The sequence below is a fragment of the Halichoerus grypus genome, chromosome 3 (genome assembly GCF_964656455.1).
Source record: "Halichoerus grypus chromosome 3, mHalGry1.hap1.1, whole genome shotgun sequence".
Taxonomy (NCBI): Eukaryota; Metazoa; Chordata; class Mammalia; order Carnivora; family Phocidae; genus Halichoerus; species Halichoerus grypus.
Window position 1 is genome coordinate 11,311,651 of NC_135714.1, and position 24,240 is coordinate 11,335,890.

Genomic DNA, 24,240 nt, shown 5'->3' on the forward strand with positions numbered 1-24,240 from the left:
TTCAAGATCTCTCTATACCTAATGGGAATCCTTTCTCTTCCTTTCAGTGAGTCTATGAACTAGGAAGTGATAAGGATCCAAAGGTCCAAGGAAGAATCAGAAACTATGGGAGTTTATTTTGTTCTTTAAGAACACTATTGAGAGAATGAAGTGGCAAACAAGATTGCAATGCGTATATCTGACAAAGGACATATACCCAACATATATAAAGAACTCCTACAAATCAATGAGCAAAAAGACAAGCCAACAGAAAAAAAATATATTTTAACTAAAAGGGATTTACAAATAGTTGATACATTTATGGAAAGGTACTTAACTTTATTAGTCCTCAAGGAAATACAAATTAAAACCACAAAGAGATACTCCTACACACACACCAGAATAGCTGACGTTAAAGACACCAAGGAATCCAAGAGTTGAAGAGGTTGTGGAGCAACTGAGATTCCATACACTACAGAGAGGAGTATAAAGTGGTACAACATTTTGGAAAATTATCTGGCATTATCTATGAAAGCTGAACAGATATATAATTTATGACCCAGTAATTTCCTTCCTTAGGAGTAGACTCAACAGAATGCATATATGTTTCTCTCAAAAGACTTGTGCAAGAAAGCAGTACTTTCCAAAGGAGCCTAAAACTGGAAGCCACCCAAATTTCCATCAACTGAAGAATGGATAAATAAATGTGCTATATTTATACAATGGAAATTCTAAACTGCAGTGAGAATGAACACACTACTGCTAAACATAACTTGAATGAATTTCAAAATGTAATGTGGAGCAAAAGAAACCAAAAACAAAAGAATACACACTGTATTATTTCATTTACCTAAATAGGCAAAACTAACCTCTGTTACTAGAGTCAGGGTGGTGGTTTCCCTTGGGGGTAGGTAATGACTGGAAAGGGATACAAGGAGCTTCTGAGACGCTGGTAATGTTCTGTTTCTTAATCTGAGGATTAATTACAGAGATGTGTTCAGTTTATGAAAGTTCAGAGAGCTATGCACTTGCAATATGTATCATTTTGTGGGTGTGTATGATACATTGACAAAAAGTTTTTAAGTAAAAAAATAAAAGTTATACATTTCATTATATTTTTGGAATCTTTCCCTAACACCACCACCAGAGGCTTTTTTAAAAAACTATTCTAGCTTCTGTTGATCATCCTCTTTCCCAAACTTACTCTGTGCCATATAATTCAGCATTCAATAATGTGCTCTTTTTTTGCATGGTTCTCTGATTATTTCACTTGCTTTGATCTTGACCTGCCAACTGCATTATGAATTCTAGAACATGGAAGTTATGCTTTTTACTTTCGGACTCAGGCAGAAAGTAAAGAATATCGAACTTGCCAATCCATTTCGCAGATGCCATTATTAATGGGCCAATATTCCCATGCCATACCACTGTCCTCAACCCTGGCTTTTTCTATACTTCTCCAGTGTTTATAAACCTGTCAGTTTAGCCTACCCCTGAACTTCCCATTTGTAATATGTGCATAATAACCTGCCCCTTTTTCTCTGGATCACTCTGGCTTCACTGCTTCAATTCTGCACAAATTCAGCAGCTGATCCATGCTGGATACTGTGAGATGCCCCAGGCATGTTGAGATCATGAGACTGAGTCTCCAGTGCCAAGAGCTCCGTGGATGGCTAGGGAAGACAGACTCAGAAATGGAGAACATCTTGATTCATTAAATATATGGAAGTAAAGAGGACAGGTACCCAACCTAGCCACAGGTGACTCAGAGAAGGCTTCTAGAGGAGGGAGTCATCTTAGAACTGAGTCCTGAAGAATGAGTAGAATGTGGCCAGGTGAAGAGGGTAGAAAGTCCTTTCAGGGAGAAGAAACAGTGAGTAAGATCACAGAGTCATGAAACAGCAGAGTGTCTGTGTATTTGAGTGTGCAAGTGCATGCATGTGTGTATGTGTATGTGAGGAGTGGGGGATGTGGGGTGGGGTTTTTACAGCCAGTTGTGAGTATCTCTGGATTCTAAATGGAGGGTCAGGGAAGGCAAAAAGTTAGCAGTGACAGGATATGAAGTTAAAGAGTTAGGTAGGAGCTAATTAAGGGGCTTTAAATGTTAAGCTGAAATGCTCTGACCTCATAATGTACAACAGGGGTTAACATACTGTAGCTGGGAGCCAAATCTGACTTTCTGCTTATTTTGTAAATAAAATTTTATTGGAACACAGCCACATCCATTCCTTTATGTATTGTCTTTGTGTGTGGTGTAAGAGAATGGTCGAGTTTCATTCTTCTGTATATAGCTGTCCAGTTTTCCCAGCACCATTTATTGAAGAGACTGTCTTTTTTCCATTGGACATTCTTTCCTGCTTTGTCGGAGATCAGTTGACCATAGAGTTGAGGGTCCATATCTGGGCTCGCTCTTCTGTTCCATTGGTCTATGCGTCTGCTACTGTCTACGGCCACTGTTGCACACCAATGGCAAAGTTGAACAGTTGCTACAGAGACCACACAGCTCAGGCCTTGATGACCCCAGTGTAGAAGATGATGAGCCACGAAGGGGTTCTAAGCAGAGAGAGAGTAGAGATGACTCACTATGTGTGATAGGAAGGTCACCCCGACAGAGCCTTGGTCCATGCTGTGGAATGGAGACAACTTAATTTGTTTAAATGCTGCAGAAGCATCATGAAAGACCTTCTTGAATCTGGTACTGTATTTCCTGAGCACAGGACTCTACTGAGGTCTTCTGCATACCTGTGACAAATGACAGACGCAAGGTACATGATCATGCATGCAATTCCATTGACATGGAATCCACCACTCTTGGGCTACTAGTAGTTTGCCAACATGTAGATTTAGGTCAGGAAACTGAAAGCACTACACCTTTTTCTCCTTTTGAGTTCAGAAACCAATCGTTGGAAAATCCTAGCAGTCAAATAAATAGAAATGGAAATACTATCTTTATTGTTAGTACCCTTGAGTTAGACAAACTTATCACCTCACAGACCCTGGCCAGGCTGACCAACTACAGGGCTCTCCCTATGAAGACTTGTTCCTGAATATTTGCTTCTGCAAAGAAGCAGTAACAGAGAAAAACAGAAAGAGACAGACTGTGCTCCTTCTCCAAGCACACCAGTCAGGTAAGTCACTGCTCCCTCCTTGGAGGGGGAATGCGGTGAGAGACTAAGAATGACACTCTAACAGAGCTCCCTCCATGTGGAAGCATGAAGGCAGAGGAAAAATGCTGTTCCATCACCAACACTCTGGTGTTATTCTTCCACTGAAGAACTATGTCTTTCAGTGATGTGCTGATGTTAGACTCTCATAGGATTATCTCTTTTGGGGCATTGGGTCAGACTATGCCTTGAGGTCCTTGCTGTCACTAGTCCTGGGAAGATGCAGATACTGACAAGAGAAACAGGGCCAGGCACAAGTCTCAGAGTAGGCAAGGATTGGTTTGGCCCATAGCCTGCAGTGCAAAGGTGCTGGAGTGTTTGTGGAGGTCAGGCCACCAGACATGAAAGGAAGTGACCTGAGAAGAGACCCTAGTGAAACACTGAGCCAGTTGGGAAGAGTTAGAAGTTATAACCTCTCCTCACCCTCCATGCACAGCCCTTCCACTATCTCTGAAACTTCAGTGCAATCCTATTCCACCACCTAATCCTAGTTGTTTGTCCTGTGACTCAGGTGGAGTAGCAAAAGGAAGAATAATGCCAAATTCCTCTGAGGCTACAATGGTAGAAAGAGTAATACCTACTAGCAACCACTGTTTCCAGAAGACAGGCCATCCCATTAGCCATTAGAAGCAAAGAAAGCAGCATGGTGGGACAACAGGAAGCTGGGAGCAGAAGAACCCAGGACTCATGTCTCTGAGCATGCAAGTCACCCTGCACCGCTCAGATAGAGCCAGGGACACTTTGAGAAAAGCTGCTTCCCAGGAATCACATCAGTGGGACTCAAACTGTCATAATGTGGGCATGAAGGTAAATGAGGTGTTATTTTGAAGTCACAGGCAACACATGCAAAACAGCCCATTTCCCAGCTCATAATAAGCAATAACTTCTCAACAAACAAGTCCTCTTGTCATTTTTATCTTTGTATTATCACTATCATTACATCTTGGCTTTCATTTCCCTGGGGTGACTGATGGATAGGTCACTGTGGCTTCAGAGCTAGTTGGGCAGTTGACAAGGATTTGTGGAGAGGGAGCATTCCAGGTTGTGCTTTAAGGACAGTAGGGATTTGACTTTGTAGAGAAAAAGCAGGAGCTCTACAAAATGTGGGTCAAGGCCGCCAGAAGCGGGGCTGTCTGGGGGGAGGCTTGGCAACAGCTACTGCGTGCAAAGGCTCTGGGGACCCGGGATTCAGGAGAGGAGGAAGAGAAGCAGGAAGTTTATACAAGGTGATTTTGTAGAAGATCAAACCTGACATATTTGTAGGACCTGTATAAAAAATGCAAAACAGTCATCTCTTTTAAGAACCATCTTTGAAATTGCAATAAATTTTCCCTGACAGAAATTCAGTCAAGTCCAGCATGTAATCTCCTGCTGTCAAGAAGAGTAATGCCAAGTGGTATATGTTCCTCTACTATGAAAAATAAATAAATAAATAAATAAATCAGAGGTTGCTGGCCTGGGAAGATGGAAGTTAATTTGCCAAAGCTGTTTTTCAAGGCTCTGCTTGTTCACCTTGTGGAATCTCCTTTTTATTAGTCTTGTGAAAAATGAATCCCTTTAGGGAGGCCCTTTTTGGCCAGTTCTTTTTAGCAAAGTATCTCCCACAAAGTAGGAGTGAAAGGATCTGGAATTACATACATTGGCGCTTCAACGCTCACTCCACCAGTTATTATTAGCTATGTGATCTTGAGCAAGTTGCTTTCCAAATCCAAGCCTCCATCACCTCACCTGGAAAGAGGAGTTGGAGTGGTACCCACCTTACAAGCCTTGCTATGAGGAACAGGTGAAATAAGGCAGGTTAAGTGTTTACACTACAAGTTGGCATTCAGTACGTGCTCAATAAATGTGAGCACTATTGTCATCGTCATCACCATCATCATCTTCTTCTTCTTCATTGTTATTGTTATTCTCTGCCATCTCCAAGTGCATCATTTTTATCCCCAGGGTGTCTTCCAACTTCAATGTCAGAGCCTTAAGGAGCTAAAGTCATGTTTTGGGGTTCATTGTGGAGAGTTAATCTGAGATGGAGAAACCAAATGGGCTTTAATCAGCTTTTCCCCTTCTGCTATTTTATCCTGAGCAGTTCTGCTGTGTGTGTATGTGTGTGTGTGGTGTGTCCTCCTCATTTTATTTTAAAAAGTCTATTCTAATTCAACAAATATCCATGGAGAGCTACTATGGACAAAAATATCCCAAATATCTACCAATTTTTTTAGAGAGAGAGAGAGGGAGAGAGGAGGGAAGGAGAGAGCGAGAGAATCTCAAGCAGGCTCCACACCCAGTGTAGAGTCAGACGCAAGGCTCTATCTCACAACACTGAGATCATGTCCTGAGCCAAAATCAAGAATCGGACTCTTAACCAACTGAGCCATCCAGATGTCCCCCAAATATCTACCAATTTTAAAGATATAATAATCTTTCTAGTCTGCATATCTTCTTCCATCAGCTGCTCATTTATCTGGTCATCTTCACAGCCAAACTCCACACAAAAAAAATACCTTTCAGTTGCAGTCATCTCTTATCCCTGCTCCTTTTCTTTAGCCTTGTGATCAGGCTTGTTTTCCCACCATCACTGAAACAAGCCCTCATCAAACCCAGCAGCGACCTCTGTGTTGCTAAATTCACTGGCCATATCTCCCTCCTGTGGCATTTGACTTCACAGCAGCATTCAGTGGACCTGACCCTCACTTGGTATAAAACACTGGTTTCTTCTGGGGTCCATGTGCTCCAGCTCTTCCTACCATAGAATTAGCTGTGTCTTTTCAGTGTTTCTTTGCTGATTTCTTCCCAATCACTTGAAATGCTCCAGGGCATTTCCAAAGCCCCTTTCCCTTCTCTATCTATACTCTCCCTAAATGAGCTCATCTGGTCCAATGGTTGTACAACTTTGAACTCCAAATTTCATCTAAATATTTAACTTCTCCTGATACACACATTAACTCCTATTAAATGTCATCTCTTCTTGGGTATATTTTGTTCTTTAGTATGCCAAAGGAGAAATTTAACCATGTCACACCCTTATTTAAAATCCACCAAAGGTCTTCAAGATTTGGCCCCACCTCACTCTCCAAGCCTCATCCTCAACATATTCAGACCCTTCTTACCCCTAATACTCACCCTATGCCCTATGACCAAGGGAATACCTCCAAAAGATTGAGCTATTTTAAAACTTCCTGCACATTTTTCTCATGTGTTTCCCTTTTCATAGTATATAGTTTTTCCCCCTTCTTTATCAATATCCTACTGATTCATAAAGACACAACTTAGGCATTATTTGGCCATCTAGCCAGCCTCAAATGCCCCTCCTTCAACTCCCATGGTATCTTGCTTACTTACCTATATTTTGGTTTCTTTTTACCTATCCATCTTACTCAGTTTAGGCTGATATAACTGATACCACAAACCAAGCGCTTTAAACAACAGACATTTATTTGTCAGAGTTCTGGAGGCTGGAAGTTCAAGATCAAGGTGCCAGCAGATCCAGTGTCTGATGAGAACCCTCTTCCTGGTTAGCAGTCTGCCATGATCTTGCTGTGTCTTCACATGGCTGAGAGAGAGAAGAGAAGCAAGCTCTTTCATAGTTCTTCTTATAAGGGCACTAATCCCATCAGGAAGAGCTCCACCATCATGACCTAATTATATCCCAAAGGCTCCATCTCCAAATATCATCACATTGGGAATTAGGGCTTCAACATATGAATGGGAGGAAGGAGGACACAAACATTCAGTCCGTAGTACTATCTGTTTCCCTTTCCAGGATGTAGCATCTCAAGAGTAAGGTCTGTGTCCTTCAAGCACATAGTCCCACCACCTGGCATAGTGTCTTCAAACAACAGCATCTGTATCAGCAACAACAGTTAGCATTTACTGAGAGCTTAAAATGTATCAGGCATTGAACTAAGTGTTCAGAGGAATGCTACTGTTAGGGAGAAAGTTTCTTCCTCATTCTTGGTATTTCCTTCCATATGGAGGGAACTACTAGGATAGTACTTCTATCCTTCCCTCCCCAGGGAAAACAGAATGATTTTTCTGATTGGAGTGTTTAGAAGGAAAATTCGGGCATGTGTAGTTCAGCTCCATCTTTTTTGGTTTCTTATAAGAGAGCATTTGCAATGAGTTGCAATGAGCATTTATTTGCCTCTCTATGCCAAAACTGCCCCTGTAACTGGAGGGATCAGTCTTCCTCATCTTGGAGGGTCGTTCTATGAACCCTATTTTTTCTTGATTTTCCAATATCATCTTTGTCAGTTTTTTTTAAGTCATATATTGGCGTCTGTCTAATGATTCATAATTATTTCTCATTTGGTTCAGAGCCCAGCTTGGGGAAATGGAGGCTATTTACTGGGGACTCACTCAAAGAATCCAACAGTTACGAAGTCTTCAATATTATTATGCCACAAATAGGTTCTCAATAAACGTTGGTTGAATTCAAAGAAAATGAAGTCTAATATATGGATGAGTCAAGACAGGATAGGTTATGCTTTGGCAACAAATTAACTATGAAGTCATACACACACTAGTTCATTTCTTGCTCATGGCACATGTCTGATACAGCTTGGTGGGAGACTTTTCCCCAGAGATTTTCAAGAACCCAATCTTATGGAATTACCATCGTGTTATGATTATGTCATCTTAGCATGTGACTTCAGGGCCTCTCAGCAACAACAACAACAAAAAAGAGTGTTTGGATACCGTTTCTACCTGGAAGTGACATTTTCATTCACAACCAAGTCATATGGCTGTGTTCTAACTACAAGGAAGACTGGCAAGTGTAGCAGAGCACACGGGATACATAGCAAGCCTGACTGTGCCACAGGGCACTTGACTGTCATGGAGCACAGTGTTTGGAGAGATGGAACTCTCGACTGGACTTGACGGTGAATAGAATTGCACATTGTGTGCAATGAGGCTGACAGGCAGATCAGAAATGATGCACAGTAACGGTCGGGCAGGTGGAACTGGAGGCTCCCTGACTCGCTTCTCAAGCTAAAAGCTCGGCTTCCTTATATTTATAAAATGAAGAAAATATTTCCTGCTTCATAGGGTGTTATGAAGATTAAACCAGATAAAATAAAGAGTGCCAAGCACAGTGCCCCCAAATTACTCCTCAGAACAAAGGAAGCCCTATTTTCAAGGGCTTACAAGGTCTCTCATATTACAGGAGTCCTTCTCATTCCTTTATTTGGAACAAAGCAGAACTATTTGTCAAGATACATTAGCCTGCCATGTACTCAATTAATGCTGATTTTCAAAGTGATGGAAATCACCTGACAGCACTGGATTTTTAAAGGGAAGAAAAGGAATTTGACAGACTTAGTCATTATTTCCGGGGAGGAGGTATGATTTTCCAGATGGAAGCACAAGTTAAACAACCCTATTAAAGATGACTTTAAAAACACATTTGAATAAAAAGAAAGACCAATGCATGCTATAACATGGATGAATCTTGAAGACATTATCTAAGTGAATGAAGCTAGTCACAAAGAAACATATTGTATAACTACATGTATATGAAAAGTCCAAAATATGTGAATCCAGAGGGAGAAAGCAGATTGCTGTTTGTCTAGGGCTGGGGCCTTGGGGAGGATTGTAAAGTGATGGCTACTGGGTATGGAGCTTCCTTTTGGTGTGAGGAAAATGTGCTAAAGTTGATTGTGGTCACGGTTTCACAACCCTGTGAATATACTAAAACCATTGAATGGTGAACTTTAAATAGATGAATTCTATAGTATGCAAACTGTATCTCAATAAAGTTGTTATAAAAAAACTTCATAAGTTGTTACCATGTAAATATCACACATGACGAATGAAAGGAAACCTATGCAAATGGGTATTGTTTGCTTGGAACAAAATTTACAATGACAGCATCATGGATCCAAAAAGCTTTGAGTCCCCAATAACTGAGATGGGAATGGAGTCAAAGTGCTCTGGACATCTTTCTTATATGACTCCCAAAGTGGATCTAGACATGACCAAAAATCAACCTCAAAGAAGCGTGTGGAGGGTTGAATAGAGTTGTTTCATGAAATGTGATAGTAGAAAAAAAATTGTAACCAATATATCATTTTATATGATATTGTTTATATTATCTAATATTATGTATATATAATGTGTAATATGTGTGTGTGTGTGTATATATATATATAATGACTAAATTAATAATGTTGTAAGTGGACATTTGGCCATGTCATCAACATCCTTAACATTTATTTAATCAGATTGGCCACATAGTTGAGGGGATCTCTGTATTAGAAAAATGGAGTTTCAAGCAAGGATCCTGAAGTTCCATAGAATGAGGGAGCGCCCTTACTGTATTGGAGAATCTTGCCAGTTTTACTGGCTGCACCATTCTCCACATTGTGAGATTCAGGCACACCCAGGTTCAAGCCTGACCTGAAGGTGCAGACCGCCTAGACCAGTGAATGACGTAAGTAGGCACTATTAAAGCCAGTTGCAAAGAATATTACACATATGAATATTGCTCCTAAAGTATTCAACCACTCAGTGTTGGAATTGTTCAAATGAGGACTGGATGATCAAACGTCTGCCAATAATTCTGTCTGTAGGCCTATGTTTTTAAATTGCAGATTGCAACATCTTAGTGAGACATGAAATCAATTTAGTGGGTACCCAACCAGCACTGACATATTTTGTGTCATATATTTTATATCATCTATAACTGATCAGAATACAATAGAAGAAATTAGAATAAAATTGAACCATTGATATATACTACATATGATAGGGTAAGTATCATTTCTTGAAAACTTTTCAGAAATGTATGTGCGCCCATGTGCACGTGCTTGGTTGCCATGTAAGATTCATTTCTTATATGATTTGCAGCTTACAAATCTCCGAAACACACTGTTATAGAAGAAATTCCTGCACTGGGTGGGAAGCTGGATATGTATAGCCCCTAAGTTTCCATCTAACTCTTGATGGATTATGCCAGAACTCTCAGCACCAAAGAAGAAAAAATTTCAAGCTCTTCCAAGCCCGAGGAGATAGTGGGACACCCCGCATTGCCAAAACACACACGGAAGAAACAAGCCCCCCAACCATGTAATAATTACAAACACATTGTATGACAGTGTTCATCAGCTCCAGCGAAAAGTCACCAGAGAAGCAAAATTCAGAAACTCTTGATTGTTGTAACAGGAAAATATTTCAGTGGTGTAAGTCACAAAACAAACAAATCCAAATGGCAAGGTTATTTAAATTTCTAGACAGAGGAGGCTTGTGATCAATAAACTTCTTACCCTTGGTTCCTGCATGCAGCCCTCATTTGTGTTAATAAAATTCTCAGTAGTAGGTCCCTTACTACTGATCCTATTTTCAATAACGCGTTGGTGCCAACTCTGTACTATAGTGGATCATTACAATTGAAGACATGAGGACAATCTGACCACAGAACACTGGAACACCTCTTAAAAATTCCAAAACAAGTTTTAAAAAATGAATTAGGGTTCTTTCCTCTTAAAGGATGGAGTGTCACCACTTGGCAAGACGCTCTGTGAGCATATGTTATTATAAACATATTTAACTTTTTTGGAGTAAAGCAACTGAAGCTGGAACAATCTGGTGAAATCGTTAACTTTGCAAATGTTCAGCTCACAAAAGCCATAGTCCAATTTCAAAATAAGTTAATATTTGTTGAGCACAAACTATGTAACAAGCATTCGTGGTAAGTGCTATGGGTTGACTGAGAAATCTATCTGACTTAGTTTCTGCTATGTGAGTCTCAAGGACATACAATTTAATACATGGAAATGGGATCTACACAAATAACAAGAACAGAGGGCAGGCCATGGCAAGTATTAATCTGTTCTGGGTCAAAAAGCTTTTCAGATGCAATGAAAGCCACAGACTCTCTCACCAGAAAAATGCACATACGTGCACACGCACACATATACACATACTGATGTGTTTGCTTGCAATTTGTTTCTATGTGTGGATTGGGGGTTTTGAATACTTCATTTAAGAGAAGTTCAGTGAAAATCCTATGGAAGAGTAAAGAATAAATTCACAACAACAGCTCTCTTATCCAACCTCCTCTTCACCAATTTACTGGCTTAACTGGTGTCCTTTACTTCTTTTTTATTTTTTTAAAGATTTTATTTATTTATTTGACAGAGAGAGAGAGCACAAGTAGAGGGAGCCACCAGCAGAGGGAGAAGCAGGCTCCCTGCTGAGCAGAGACCCTGATGTGGGGCTTGACCCAGGACCTTGGGATCATGTCCTAAGCCGAAGGCAGACGCTTAACCTACTGAGCCACCCAAGTGTCCCTATTTCCTTTTTAAAAGACACTAACTAATGCTGAGGTATGCTAAATATTCTCCCTCCATATAGGCTACTCTCCATATGTATTTCTGTTCCTGTCATTCAGGGCTACAAAGGGTGGGTGGTGTTTGCTCCTGTCTTAGCTCAGACTGTCATAACAAAATACCACAGACTGAGTGATTAAACAAGAGACATTTATTTTCTCACAGTTCTGGAGGTTCAAAGTCCAACATTAAAGTCCTCAACCATTCAGTTTCTGGCTTGTAGGCAGCCGCCATCTTGCCCTATATCCATGTAACCTTGTCTTTGCGAGCATGTGGACAGCAAGATGGAGAGCTCTGTGATGTGTCTTCTTGTAAGGACACTAGTCCTATCAGATCAAGGCCCCACCTTTATGACCTCATTTAACTTTAACTACTTCCTTAGAGGACCATCTTCAAATAAAGCAATTCTGGGGAGTCAGGGCTTCCACATATGAATTTGGGGGTGAGGGGACACAAACATTCAGTTCATAACAGCTCCCAAACCTGATTTACAGTAGAAAATATATAATTTGCTTAAGAGAATGTAAATCAAGGTAAAACAAGTACCAGCTCTGTAGCAGGCAGAATGATAGCTCCCAAAAATGTGCCCACCCTAATCCCCACAACCTATGAAAATGTTAGGTTACATGACAAGAGAGAATTAAATTTGTGGATGGAATTAAGTTGCTAATCAATTGGCTGTTAAATACAGAGATTATCCTGCATTATCCAGTGGATGCGATATAATGACAGGAGTCCTTAAAAGGCTGTCAGAAATTAGAGACCCAGAGAGAGGGTGGCATGAGAAAGAATTGACCTGACTTCCCCTTAAAGTTGGAGAAGGGGGCCATAAACCGAAGAAAGCTGACAGCAAAGAAATATATTCTCCCCTAGACCCTCCAGAAAGTACTGCAGCCCTGCCTGGATTTTATCCAAGTGAGAGCAGTGTAGGACTCCTGACCTACAGAAGGACAGCATAATAAATTTGTGTTATTTTAAACCATTAACTCTGTGGTAATTTGTCATACCAACAATAGAAAATAGAAAAAATGGAAAATAGAAACAAGCCCCAAGGTTTTTTTTTTTGTTTTTTTTTTTTATCATAAGAACTGGGGTATGGGGTACCTGGGTGGCTCAGTCATTAAGCGTCTGCCTTCGGCTCAGGTCATGATCCCAGGGTCCTGGGATCGAGCCCCGCATCGGGCTCCCTGCTCAGTGGGAAACCTGCTTCTCCCTCTCCCACTCCCCCTGCTTGTGTTCCTGCTCTCGCTCTCTCTCTATCAAATAAATAAATAAATAAAATCTTAAAAAAAAAAAAAAGAACCAGGGTAATGCTTTGGAAAGACTTGATAGCACTTGCTGATATACCGGGCACAAGATGGACCCATTTGAAAACATTGGTGGAAAGAAAAGAAGGTAGGAGCAATATTTGGTGACCGGATGGCTGCATACACTTAAAAACTATGGGAAGACACTTAGCCAAAGATTCAAGAAACATGCTAACTCCCAATCCTAATATAATAAAAATTGATGAAAACTACATAAAAAGAGAAGATATCAAAAAATGGATTTAAAATATGTATTGTTTTCAGTTGACTCTCACCAGAAACAATAGAAGCCAAAAGATAGTAGTGTGATGTCTTCAAAATGCTAGAGAAAACTTGGACTCCTATACCCAGGGAAAGTATCCTTCAAAAACAAAGATAAAATAAAAGCACAGACAAAAATGGAGGGAAGTTGTCACCAACAGACAAAAACAAAACAAAACAAAAAAAACAAACAAAAAAAGAGAAAGAAAATGGTCCTATTTAGATAGTAGCTCAGAGATATATGGAAGGAAAAATAATTAGCATGTGCAAACCTAAATGAATATTTGACTACATTAAATAAAAATGTTTATGTGGTTTGAGCTATAGAGAGAATTTAAATAACCAATAACAGACATGTCAGGAAAAGGTAAACACAGTTAAAGAGCTCCATCATCCTTGCACGTACTGGGACATGATAAAAGCAATAATTCCTATTGGATTTCAGTAGATGATGAAAACATATCATAGAGCTTAGAGTGACCAATAAAAGAATACATCAGTAGTTTATTGCATTTTTTTAGCAAGATGAATTATTTATGGTTTGTATAACAATTGTAATATGTAAATTATAACATAGTAAGTAAATTAGAATATGCTGATAGAAGGGAAGATTACGATTTTTTTAAGTCAATAAAAAAGAAAAAATATGGTGAAAAAAGTATTTAGAAAGAAAGGGTTGGCTCCAAAGAGGCAAGAAAGAACATTTCTATGGTGAGCGCTGTGAATTGTGTAAGACTAATGAATCACAGACCTGTACCTCTAAAACAAATAATACATTATATGTTAAAAAAAAAAAAAGAAGAAGAAGATGACAGGAAGGGAAGAATGAAGGGGGGACATCGGAGGGGGAGACGAACCATGAGAGATGATGGACTCTGAGAAACAAACTGAGGGTTCTAGAGGGGAGGGGGGGGATGGGTTAGCCTGGTGATGGGTATTAAAGAGGGCACGTACTGCATGGAGCACTGGGTGTTATACGCAAACAACGAATCATGGAACACTACATCAAAAACTAATGATGTAATGTATGGTAACATAACATAATAAAATAAAATTTAAAAAAAAAGAAAGAAAGAACATTACAGAGTGATGGGAATAGTCTGTATTTGGAACACAGTGGTACTTACCTAGCTATACACATTTGTCAAAACTCATTCAACTATACACTTATAAAGAGGGAGTTTTTATTGTATGAAATTACACCTCAATAAATTGGATTTTAAAAAAAAGTAGCTGTTATGACCCAGTGGACTTTAAGGCAAGAAATGTTCCTAAAACAGAAGCAGGATATTTCAGGAGATAAAAGTTTCATTTCACCAGGAAGATGTAGTATTTGTAGGCAATATGTAGCTAATAATATGGCCTCAAGACATCTAAAGCATAATAACGAAAAGAGCTATACAGAATAATATGCAAGCCCACCATCAGAAAGGTAGACATTAATACAACTCTCTCAGTAATTGATAGAACAAGTAGGCAGAAACAGTACAAATATAAAAGATTTGACATCGTGGTGAACACATTCAGCTTAATTTTCTTACGTAGAACACTGCTTCTAACAACTGGAAGTGTATACATGTGGAGTATTTACTAATATTTTAAAAGAAGGCAAGTCTAAAAAATTTTCAAAGATTGAAATCATACAAAATATATTCTGACCTAGCAGAATTAAGTTGGGAATTTACAGTGAAAAGATAGCTGGAAATCAACCTTATATTTGGAAATTTTAAAATGTTCTTCTGAACAACTCATAAGTAAAAGAAGAAATAAAAATAAAAATTTTAAATATCTTCAAGGGAATGATAATAAAAATATAATATATTGACATTTCTAGAATGGAGAGAAGTTGTGATTAGAAGGTAATTTTTGGTCTATTAGAAAAAGATAACAGGTTAAAAATCAGTGATCTCAGCATCAACCTCAAGAAGTTCTTTTTTTAAAAAAGTCAATTAAATCCAAAGAAGGGAATAACAACGATAAGAGCGGAAATCAATCAAATAGAAAACAAGCATACAACAGAAAGAATCAACAATGTCCTACAACTAATACAACTGATAAACCCCTGGCAAGAATGGTCAGACAAAAAAAGAGAAGGTTAAATAAGCAGCAAAGTAAATGAAAAGGGGACAAAAGTAGAAAATTCTGGAAAAAAAATGTAACATCACTGTTTACCTGGGATTGAAGATATGAGATGCTACTGCCCAGCAAGGGGCTCAGGGAAAGGTTCCACATCTTGTTTGTTGTCATACTTTCCTGGGTCCACTCATTTGTCAAAGTTCATTGAATTACACACTTAAAAGTCCTTCACCTTATAGTCTATGAATTACACCCAATAATGTCTACTTTAAGGAAAAAGAGTAACCGTTAGAAAGGAAGGGGAGACCTGCCATTATTCAAAGATCCGATTGCGAATGTAGAGAAACCAGAGGAACTATGCATAGGCTATGGAATTCATAAATTTATACAGCAAGATTGCTGGATTCATGGTCAACGTAAAAAAATCGGTCATATTTCTAATTACCAACAACAATCAGAAAATGAAATGCAATTGAAGATACTGTTTACATAACATACTGTGTATTCCATGGCAGCTCTGTCAATAGAATTTACACTCTGTAAAATATCTATTGAATACTGATATTAGTTTCTAAGTAGAATTATGATGGATTGTTGTAATCACGGGAGGGAACTGTGTTGAGCTGGGAAAGGCCCCACATCCACGAACTGGAAGTAAGAGAAGGATGATTAAAACAGATCAATAAGTGATGATATAAGTGGGTTATTTAGAGACATAGAGATAGATACAGAATAGTGACTTTATTCTTGAACTATGGTCATGCGTAGTTTTGACAAAAATAAAATAGCTTTCAAATGAGAACGTGCACTTTGGCATCAGACAGCCCTGAGTCTACAATCTGTCTCCTGCATTTCTAGTCGTGTAACCTTGGAATCATATAACCTCCCCAAGGCTTCGATTTTTTCATCTGTAAAATGAGAATAATAATATCTACTTCGTAGGGTTGTCATGGAGATTAAAGTAGGTAAAAGTACACTCATGGGCAACAAAATGCTTAAAACCAAAACTGATTGTCGCCCCCTCCAAAAAAAATTGGTCACAGCCAATTCTTCCTTCCAAGAGGCAGACAGGGAAAAGTGGGGACACGGAGGAACACAGCTTAGATCCGCGGTGGGCAAGGTCTCTATCCAGGACAGCTCCTTCTAGAGAGCTGCAGAACTCCCTGTGTACAGAATGGGATGTGAGCCTTTTCATTTGAATCCCAAAGACAGCCTGTCTCTGCTGACATTTGGGTTCAAACAAGAGCTGAGCCAGAAAGAATTACACTGAATTTTCTTCAAACATCATGTTTGAAGAATCTCCAAAAGCCTGCCATTTTTCTCTATTTTCTGAGCCCACCTGGTGAGAGGTGGGGTGGCTTGGGTCCAGGTCCCGTCAAGTGTCTCACTGATGGGATGTGAGCCTCCAGTCAGAACAATATCTCCAGAAATAAACTAAGAGGAGGGAAGGTCAATTTTCTTAGAGGGAACTGAGGGTCAAAGCCAAGAAAGCTGGGTTTAAAGAGGAAATTCGACCCGAGGGCAAGAAACACAGGCCCCAGGCTGGAGCCAGGAGCTATGTTATCTCCATCACCCACCATAGTTTCTTGCTTCTATAGATCCATTCCTCAGCCTGGTATTCCTTCCTTCTCCAAAACCCATCTTACAAATTGATTGGTTCTGCTGTTTCTTTTCTTTTTTTTTTTTTTTTCTTAATTTTTTTATTTTGAGAGAGGGAGAGCATGCAAAGGAAGGAAAGAGGGGCAGAGGGGGAAGGAGAATCTTAAGCAGTCTCCATGCTCAGTGTGAAGCCCTACATAGGGCTCAGTCTCATGACCCTGAGATCATGACCTGAGCTGAAATCGAGAACCGGAGGCTTAACTACCCAGGGACCCATTTCTGCTGTTTTTTTAAATGACTTTGTATCCATTGGCTTAACATTTGCATGCCACATTCTTCCAGTTGCATACTAACGTGATATTTGTCAGGGAAGTTGAAATGAACAGAAAATATTCTTTGTGACCAGTCTAATATACTCTTCCAGATTATCTCTGCCTTTTCATTGTCTTTAAACCACTTTAAACTTTAAACTACTTTACTACTCTGTGAATCACAGAAAATTGATACTGCAAATTAGTCTTATCCAGAGGAATGCAAATGAATCATGTCCAGTGGAATGCAATTGATTATTGCCCTGTGGATCATAACTGGTTTTCATCTGTCAAGAAAATTTATTTCAGCAGCTCTGACTGCCTCACAATAGACAGTTCAGAATGTTTGTTGGTTGAATAAATGACATTTGAAGCTTAAAACATAAGCCATAAGAACTCACCAATTAAAGTTTATAACTCTTACAGGTAAGATGGGATTGGTAGAGTTCCATGCATCTTTCCGCTGCTAAGGAACATTGTCTACGATGCCTCCAGGTCCTTCCCCCCTCCGTCAACTGCCCACTACTGCTCTCTGCTCTGCAGTCTGCCATGAGAACACTCTCGCTTACTGCTTCTTTTTCTCCAGTCTTTGAGAGACCTTGCCTCGATGAGATCTTTGATCCCCCATGTTGATCAAAAGCAGCAGGCAATCTGGAAGGAAAGCTGCAGAGTTACAACAGGGATACCTCGCTGTAAGATACTACCCAACAATTACAGAGAGAGAGAGATTCAGAGACAGAGATAGGGAGGAGGCAGACTGATGTAGAGCATATCTAAGATGTGCAAAGTTTAAAAAAAGATCAACTGCAGGAGCGCCTGGGTGACCAGTTGGTTAAGAGTCTGCCTTCGAACAAACTGAGGGTTGCTGGAGTGGTGGGGGGTGGGAGGGATGGGGTGGCTGGGTGATAGACATTGGCGAGGGTATGTGCTATGGTGAGTGCTGTGAATTGTGTAAGACTGTTGAATCACAGAACTGTACCCCTGAAACAAATAATACATTATATGTTAAAAAAAGAAGAAGAAGAAGAAGATAGCAGGAAGGGAAGAATGAAGGGGGGGGAATCAGAGGGGGAGACGAACCATGAGAGACTATGGACTCTGAGAAACAAACTGAGGGTTCTAGAGGGGAGGGGGTGGGGGGATGGGTTAGCCTGGTGATGGGTATTAAAGAGGACACGTTCTGCATGGAGCACTGGGTGTTATATGCAAATAATGAATCATGGAACACTACATCAAAAACTAATGATGTAATGTATGGTGATTAACATAACATAATTAAAAAAAAGAAAGAGTCTGCCTTCGGCTCAGGTCATGATCCTGGGGTTCTGGGATCAAGCCCCGCATTGGGCTCCCTGCTTACTGGGGACTCTGCTTCTCTCTCTCTCTCTCTGCCCCTCCCCTCCCTTCATGCTCTCTCTCTCTTGCTTTCTATCTCAAATAAATAAATAAAATCTTAAAAAAAAAATCAGTTGCAGAACAACATGTTAGTACCATCTATTTTTACTAAAACACACACACACACACACACACACACACACACACACACACACACACACTGGTATATTCATTAAATAAAATGAGCATAATATGCCGAACCTCTGAGAAAAGGTTGGGATTATGGAAAATATTTTCTTTATAGGCCATGTGTTTCTGTAATGTTTCAATTGTATTTACAATAGTCGCATATTACAGTTGTAGTAATAAAAATAAGAACTATAAAAGATATAAAAGAAAATAAGAAAGCAGCTGATTCTGCAAATAAGAGCCCCCCAGATGCAGACCCAGGGCAGTTTTCCTGAGTACATGATGTAGCAAACATTAGCCTTTATTGTAGATTATTATTCTCAATCAGAACCAAGTGTGAACAGAGATGGGGTCAGCATATTACCTTCAAACACAAAACACAGCAAAATTTTCCTCATAATGGCTTTCACAGTACTTTCCGATAGAAATACACCTGGAGAAAAATGGACAAAGTCCATCAATCAGAAGTTTTCACTATTTGATGGATTGTTCATAGCTTAGAGGGAACATAACACCGGGAATAATGCATCAGATAAGTCTTCTTAATCACTTATGAATCTTGAATATTTTATAATTTTATATAAATATTAATGATTAATGAGCTTGCTTTTCAAAGCTTTTGTTAAGCATCCAATGGGTGCCTGGCATTCTACTTTATTTCACATGCCCACTTAATCAAGTGTTGATTAATCTTATTTAATAGATATTCTTTTCTCTTTCACTAGATGAGAAAACAGAGGTTCAGAGTGGTTAGGAAACTTGCCAAAAGACCAGTGACAGAGGTGACCTCATTACCAGCCACAGTGACATCAGGTAAAATGGGAAATGTATGTATAAATGAAATAGAATGTTCCAGCCAGAAGAACCACAGTGATAATCACACACGTCTCTCTTTGCATGGAGGACTCACCTTGGACAACTGGCCCAGAGTTTCCCGACAGTTTGGATCTGACATTTCCCTACACATTTTGGGAATAGGGCTTCCAAACAAAATTCAGAGGGTCCCCAACGTCCACGCATGGACTCCCTAGGAAACATTCTGAGAAATATCTTAGGTCCCTAGGAGCTCTGAGCCCATTCCAATCATTATAAACTCATGAAGAGTAATATTTGAGCAGAGATGACCTGCTCCAAAATAGTGAAAATAAGGTGCCTCATGGTACTGACTTAACTGAAATAGTCCTCATTTGATATATTCTAGCCATTTGACCCTGAAAATTCATACTTCTGGATTTGAAAGATGTGGTCAGCACACTGATAGTTTAATCTCAATACCCCAGTGATGGAGGTGCCTGCCCACTGGCATGTTTTTTTTACCTTAGAACTAAACAAACCTCCGGAGCTGTGGAGCTCTGGCTGTATTTCTATATTACCACCAGGGGGCAGCAAAGTGCAAATAACGTCTCTAACTGCACTGGGTCTCCAAAGCTGGGCCCGGTTTGGGAGGACAATGTGGTTCTCATTCTGCCTGTGTTTCTCAGGTTTAAAATAATGGTAACGTAATCATTTTAGTCCTGCTCTGGAAACTGTCAGAACTGATTCATTTCAGATGAAAATATACTGCCTATTTACATCTGCATCCAAATCAGTTTTTTCGGGATTCAGGTTCGGCTCATTAAGGCATTTGCTCCATCTAACCTGTTACTCAGAACCTACTGTCCACCGGGCGCTGCCCTGAGACCGGAGCCGTCTGTTATGGAAGTGGACCTTGGACAACCTCACCACCTTCCCGGGGCAGCTTTCCCTGCCATGTTCCCTTCCTTTTCAGTTTCTCTGAAGCATATTCTCATTTTATCTCATTTTTGTCTACCCTGCTCCTCACGAGCTGAAATTTTATTTGTTCTGTTTATTGGGAGACCCCCAGCTCTTAGTACAGTGCCCCCACATAGTGAGGGTTCAAAAATATATGTAGAATGAAACAATATAAAGCTATTGACGCATGCTGCAGTGGAGGTGGGCACATACAGCTTTGTCTGGACTAGAGATGGTTAAATTCCTCCCTCACATGATGCTCCAATTACCATCCCCACCAGCAGCGGGTGAGAGTGAGACCCCAAAGGAATAATATTTGATATGAGCATTCCAAGGAACTTGGGACATCACCTGTGCTCTCCTTCCACAAGAGAGAGACTTGAGGTCAAAGTGGAGGAGAGTTTGCCCAAGACTACACCGGTCTTCAATGGTTGAATCAGGTTCTAGGTGGGCGCTCTTCACCCCGGCCTGCCTTCTGCCTACCTGACTTCTTCTTTTTCCTTAAACATCACCTCCCAGTATAACAAACTGCATATGTGAACAACCCGATCTGCAAAATACGTATTTGGTAATTGGAAGAGACAAGATTCGGGCACCTGCTTCCTGGATCCCCAAACCCGCACTCTTGGAGGCACCTCTGACCAGCCTCTCAGCATGAGACCCAGTACTTACCTCCTAGTGCCTACACTGCTCTAGGTCCTTCAGAAATATCCAGTCACTCGTTCCTCAACAATCCTGTGTGTGTGCTGCTATTATCCCCTTCTTTCTGATGAGAAAATATAATAATGGCATCCGCTGTGCCGACATGGCACTTGGCATGGATTCGGGATCATTCTAAGGGCTCCGTGGTTTAGCTCATTTAGTTCCCTTAACGGCCTTTGCGGTAAGTACTGATGTCGTTCCCTATTACTGACGTGGACGCTGAGGTCCAAGCCGCTCTGCTGGGAAGTGGCAAAGCCGCCCTGTTGCACTGCTGTGCTCTGCTTCCTTGCTGATAGTAGAGGCTCAGGACCGTGCACTGACATCATCTGAAGCCACTTCTGTGAATGGCTTGTTTTGTTTTTGTTTTTGTTTTTGTTTTTTTCACAATATTAATCTACAGGTTTGGGCCAGAAAAGCCTTTTGTTAGAAAGTCACAGGTCTGAAACTCAGCAGAAAAGAGGAGGTCGTTAGCACGTAAAAGCTGCCCAGGCTGCAAACAGTATTTCCTCCCCGGGTCTATTCTCCTCTAATTTGGTGTCATCTGCCAAGATCTTTCTGGGATGCTGCAGCTGCTCGTACAAGCTCTTTAAGGGATTGCATTCACTGGCCAAGGGATGGGCTGGGCTTTCTGTGTCCACCCTTCAATCTGGGCATCCAGATGCTGGCTCTGCTGTGGGCATGGGGGACTCCCCAGAGCTTGGCCACTCCAGTCTAAACTGGACGGTGAACTGAAGTCACCTCATAGAGACTTGGAAGTGGTGTTTGTAGGAACAGAGTTGGTTCACTCTGTTATGCTGTCAAACTAATCTGGGTTCCAAGCCCCTTCGAAAGTCATCAGGAGAACACAGTCTAAAACGATGGACAGGAAGTCGATCTTTTGCTGGCTGGAGGTGTTCCTGTTGATGGAACTTTTACATCTGGTATGACATAAATGAGCAGAAAAGGTTTGGCTTACTGATGCTATCCTTAGTTGGTCTCTGTATGTCTGGCTGGAGTTCTGACCTCTGGAATTGGAACATACTGATCAATCTCAGAGCCTCTTTGTGGTGCATAAAACAAGGTGATCAACAAAGGCTTTGGAGTCCAATGGACTGGGAATGCTCCACCACACATTAGGGATGTGAATCTGGGCAAGTAACTTTGCCTTTCTGAGCTTCAGTGTCCTCTCTGTAGAATGGAGGTCACAACAAAGCCTTTTTCATGGGGTTGTTGTCAATATCAGGAACTTAATGTATACGTTCAATAAATGGGCACATGGGGTCAGAAAGCAACAAAGGAGCAGGTCTGAGCCTGGCTCCACCTTCTTCTAGCTAGGCAGCCTCAGACACATCACTTCCCCATTCACGGGCTTGAATTTAGCCTGTGTGAAGGAGGACACTGAAACACCATCCTCTCTTGGGGCTCTGAGCACTCTGCAGTGGTGTTCCCCAAAGATGACCACTCTGTCCCCCACAGCCTGCACTGATTTTCTAGAGTTCCCAGGGGATCACAGGGAGACCATGGGGGTCTCCACTGCCAATCTCCAGAAGGAAGACAGTAATTATTGAACATCTATTAGGTACCAGCCTCTGATTCAGACACTGCTCCTTCATTCTCCCACTTGAAGCTCCCAATAACGCTTGATGTGGACACCAGTATCACAAAAAGGAGTTCACAAAAGAGGAAACAGGCTTAGACAGTTCACACAATCTTCCCAAAGTCACACTAATGGACACAATCTACACTTCTACTCGTGTCCACCTGTGTCCCAAACCCCACGGCCCCTAGATGATCTCAAGACATTGGAAAAATGAAAATTCTCCTTCTCTAAAGGACAGGAACCTCTATAAAAAACTGAAAACAAGTATTCTTACTGATAATAGTCACTTTTCCAACTCCATTGTGAATGCTCAAATGGGAAGCCAATAAAAAGGGTATTTCCCAGCCTTTTATGATGGATTAATTTACAAGTTAATTTAGCCATATTGGTTTTGCAGAGTAATAAATTATTTAGGAAAAAACCCCATGGTAAGCAATTCAAAATAGTCTTGGAATTCTCCCCAAATACAATGGGTTTGAGGTTTCCCATATTTTAGTTATTTACTTGTTTATGTATTTATGTGGGGGGTGGTCCCATATTTTGGCAGATCAAGCCAGCTATAATAGTACTGGTCAGGTCACTATGCATGGCAGAAGAAAAGGCAGATATTGATCACAGCAAAAAAACCACAGAGGACAAAATGAACCAGTTTTTTCCTTGGTTTCTCCTCTATTATATTTTCAATGATATTTCTTAAAGAAATGACCAAAAACAACTAGGAAACAACTTAATGTTTCTCTCATTTCACCTGCCCTGGGCAGCATCTGATGGGATGAAGAGAATGGAACCACTGAAATGCACATGGCTGTTGGCTAATCAAGCAAAGCATTTCCTATCTCAAGGTTTGGATGGAATGTAGCTGGCCTGCAGCACAGCTCAGAAACTTATCTGTTCTTTCCTAATTGTTAAGTTCCTCTCTTAAAATCCTCCTCCAAGGGAAAACTTTAATTTAGAAAGGTCATAAATTGGAGCCTCTGCCAAAACAGCACAGGCTGGGAGAACTGACAATAATTTTGCCACAGTAATAATTGGTCACCACAGCTGATGGGGATAGCTTCTTTTTTTCCCCCTTCCTAAGATGCTATTTTTCTGTTTGGGTCATTTTGATTGTAGCAGCATGTACCAGATTATTAGACATCAAAGCTAATCTGTTTCTTTCACTGAAAGAAGCTCCCTCAATCTTGAACACGCACACACACACACACACACACCTCATTGGAAAGATATTTAGGGGAAATATTTCTGCCTAAACATATACTTCTTGGTAGAATTCTGTTTTAGAATTGGTCAGATTTCTCCTATGAGAAGCACCAGCCTGGACACTCAGGGAGGCTGGTTTGGAACCTCGAAATCTGGGGCAAGTAGATGTATTGTATTAGTCAAGGGAGACCAGCTGCTGTAACAGACAGCCCCCAGATCTCAGTGGCTTGACACGATTAAGATTTACTTCCTGTTCAAGTCATATTCCAGTGAAAATCAGCAGGTAGGGGCTCCCTGTTCCATTCGAGAACCTGCTCCTTCATCCAGTGACTCTGCTATCATTTAGGGACTCAAACTCCTTCATTTATGGGCTCCAATATCCCTGAGGGCTTTAGAATCTGCCACTGGATACCCTGCCTCCAGACAGCAAACAAAAGGAGAGAGAGCAGAAGTGAGTGTGAG

At 40.6% G+C, this 24,240-nt stretch overlaps 1 long non-coding RNA gene across 2 annotated transcripts; it reads right to left on the reverse strand.

Moving 5' to 3' along the window:
- Positions 1-6,550: 6,550 nt before the first annotated feature.
- LOC144381324 (uncharacterized) lies at positions 6,551-21,234 on the reverse strand. 2 transcript variants are annotated; one of them, XR_013446285.1, is made up of 4 exons: positions 20,970-21,234; positions 18,910-18,978; positions 17,423-17,672; positions 6,551-6,690 (listed from the first exon to the last, which is right to left on the reverse strand). It is a non-coding gene; the product is annotated as an uncharacterized LOC144381324 (long non-coding RNA). The 2 variants fall into 2 exon arrangements; XR_013446284.1 differs by having other exon boundaries at positions 6,551-6,982.
- Positions 21,235-24,240: the final 3,006 nt, after the last annotated feature.